Source organism: Pseudoliparis swirei, chromosome 9 (assembly GCF_029220125.1).
Source record: "Pseudoliparis swirei isolate HS2019 ecotype Mariana Trench chromosome 9, NWPU_hadal_v1, whole genome shotgun sequence".
Lineage (NCBI taxonomy): Eukaryota > Metazoa > Chordata > Actinopteri > Perciformes > Liparidae > Pseudoliparis > Pseudoliparis swirei.
Window position 1 is genome coordinate 25,712,642 of NC_079396.1, and position 3,595 is coordinate 25,716,236.

A 3,595-nucleotide genomic window follows, 5' to 3' on the forward strand; every position below is an offset into this window, starting at 1 on the left:
CATACAGCAAGTCCAGAGTTTTATTGTTCCTTGTTGGGCAGTCTATGTATTGATGGAAGGTTGGCAGAGCTTTATCCAATGTGGTGTGGTTAAAGTCACCAGTGATGGCCATGAATGCTCCAGGCTGATGATTCAGCAGAGCAGACACAGTGAGTGGATGGTGTCCACAGCTTCCTCAGCGCCAGCTGATGGCGCACGACACGACAACCAAAATGGCGGACGTGAACTCTCTCGGCAAATAGTACGGGCGCATCCCCACGGCCAACAGTTCAATGTTCGCTACAGAAGCGCTCCTTCACGCACACATGGTCCGGGTGGCACCACCGTTCATTCACATAAACAGCGATCCCGCCCCTCTTCTTACCGCCTGTGTAGCGTCTCTGTCAGCCCGAACAGTCCTGAAGCCGGGCAAAGACGCTGTGATCCGGATAGTCCGCGTGCAGCCACGCCTCAGTGAAACACAAAGACTGCTCTCACGGAAGACCCTCTCGGTCATTACCAGCGCGCCAAGCTCATCCGCCTTATTCGCCAAAGACCTCACGTTCCCCGTTATGATCGACGGTACCGAGGGTTTGTATCTCCTCGTTTTAGCCCTCCGCTTGACACCCGCTCGGCAGCGCGGGCCCTTCTCCGTAGCTCCAGCGGATCACAGGTCTGTCTCCAGGCAGAAGCTTCGCCTGCACAGCGCGATCAGCTGAGCGCGAGTAGACGACGGTCCCAGTCATTGTTATGCTGCGGCTCACCGATACTCACGACAAAGTGAACAAAAGCCACAGTAGAAGTATCGAAAAAAGTAGTTATGGTCCAGTGTCCGACCGTAACTAAGACAAACGTGAAAGAAAAGAAGAAGAAAAGAGAGGAAAAGTGCAAAAAAAAGACAATAAAATAAAAGCAATACGCCACTACTGAAACAAGCAGCCGTTGGCACAGCGCTTCCTCCTATGTGGGGTAATATGGTACTACAAGCTCTCTAGTGGGGTAATATGGTACTACATGCTCTCTTGTTGGGTAATATGGTACTACAAGCTCTCTAGTGGGGTAATATGGTACTACGTGTTCTCTTGTGGGGTAATATGGTACTACATGCTCTCTTGTGGGGTAATATGGTACTACAAGCTCTCTAGTGGGGTAATATGGTACTACATAGTTCTCTCTAGTGGAGTAACATGGTACTACAAGCTCTCTAGTGGGGTAATATGGTACTACAAGCTCTCTAGTGGGGTAATATGGTACTACAAGCTCTCTAGTGGGGTAATATGGTACTACATGCTCTCTAGTGGGGTAATATGGTACTACAAGCTCTCTAGTGGGGTAATATGGTACTACATGCTCTCCAGTGGAGTAATATGGTACTACAAGCTCTCTAGTGGGGTAACATGGTACTACAAGCTCTCTTGTTGGGTAATATGGTACTACAAGCTCTCTAGTGGTGTAATATGGTACTACATGCTCTCTTGTTGGGTAATATGGTACTACAAGCTCTCTAGTGGTGTAATATGGTACTACAAGCTCTCTAGTGGGGTAACATGGTACTACAAGCTCTCTAGTGGGGTAATATGTTACTACAAGCTCTCTAGTGGGGTAACATGGTACTACAAGCTCTCTAGTGGGTAATATGGTACTACAAGCTCTCTAGTGGGGCATTATGGTACTACAAGCTCTCTAGTGGGGTAATATGGTACTACATGCTCTCTAGTGGGGTAATATGGTACTACAAGCTCTCTAGTGGGGTAACATGGTACTACAAGCTCTCTAGTGGGGTAATATGGTACTACAAGCTCTCTAGTGGTGTAATATGGTACTACATGCTCTCTTGTTGGGTAATATGGTACTACAAGCTCTCTAGTGGGGTAATATGGTACTACACGCTCTCTAGTTGGGTAATATGGTACTACAAGCTCTCTAGTGGGGTAATATGTTACTACAAGCTCTCTAGTGGGGCAATATGTTACTACAAGCTCTCTAGTGGGGTAACATGGTACTACAAGCTCTCTAGTGGGGTAATATGGTACTACAAGCTCTCTAGTGGGGTACTATGGTACTACAAGCCTCTAGTGGGTAATATGTACTACAAGCTCTCTAGTGGGGTAATATGGTACTACAAGCTCTCTAGTGGGGTAACATGGTACTACAAGCTCTCTAGTGGGGCAATATGGTACTACAAGCTCTGTAGTGGGGCAATATGTTACTACAAGCTCTCTAGTGGGGTAACATGGTACTACAAGCTCTCTAGTGGGGTAATATGGTACTACAAGCTCTCTAGTGGGGTAATATGGTACTACATGCTCTCTTGTTGGGTAATATGGTACTACATGCTCTCTTGTGGGGTAATATGGTACTACAAGCTCTCTAGTGGGGTAATATGGTACTACGTGTTCTCTCTTGTGGGGTAATATGGTACCACAAGCCTCTAGTGGGGTAATATGGTACCACAGCTCTCTAGTGGGGTACATGGTACTATAAGCTCTCTAGTTGGGTGATATGGTACTATAAGATCTCTAGTTGTGTAATATGGTACTCAGAGCTCTCTAGTTGGGTGATATGGTACTATAAGCTCTCTAGTTGGGTAATATGTTGCACAAGCCTCTAGTGGTGTAATATGGTACTACAAGCTCTCTAGTGGGGTAATATGGTACTACACGCTCTCTAGTTGGGTAATATGGTACTACAAGCTCTCTAGTGGGGTAATATGTTACTACAAGCTCTCTAGTGGTGTAATATGGTACTACAAGCTCTCTAGTGGGGTAATATGTTACTACAAGCTCTCTAGTGGGGTAATATGGTACTACAAGCTCTCTAGTGGGGTAATATGGTACTACAAGCTCTCTAGTGGGGTAATATGGTACTACAAGACTTATTAGAGCAGCCTGATAATAAGGAGTTGCAGTAATCTAGTCTAGAAGTAACATGTGAACCAGCTTTTTGTTCTTCTTTTTCTGGTGGTCAGGAGAGAGAATGCAGCTTTAACACATGAAGCATAGACTTCTATACAACCAGAGGAGTTCCCCACCCCCTGGTGGCCAGGAGAGATAATGCAGCTTTAGGACTTCACTGGTATCCTTAAACTGGAGATTGTCAACATGTTGATAACTGACAGAACATCATCACTTTCATGTAGACGTCATCTCTCTCCTGATATTCCCTCTGCCGTTACCAGAGCCTGGCGATTATCTCCTGAACTCACATCTGTATTCCTGTCTGTCATTTCACTTTAACGTTCACCAAACCTCTTGAATAGACCATGAGGCTTGTGCTGCAGAGATATAATGTCCCTCGAGAGATTGATGAGCTATTACTCCTCTGATGTGGAATGACTGAGTCTCAGAGTTGGGAGACATATGATTATGATTCATTTTTCATAAGACATGAGGCTCGCAGCTTCAGATAATTCAGACAATACCCTCATTTTTACTTCTTAGCATCTCATGAAACATCTGCAAAATATGTGAAGCGTCATCGTAAGTGTTACGAACCCTTTGCGGCTTGATGGCATCGTATCATGACTAATTAAAACATGTATTAGAAAACCCTTTTCAAAGGGAGGCAGAAACAAAGATGGCCGTCAACACATCCGTCACTCACTCTTAAACATGAG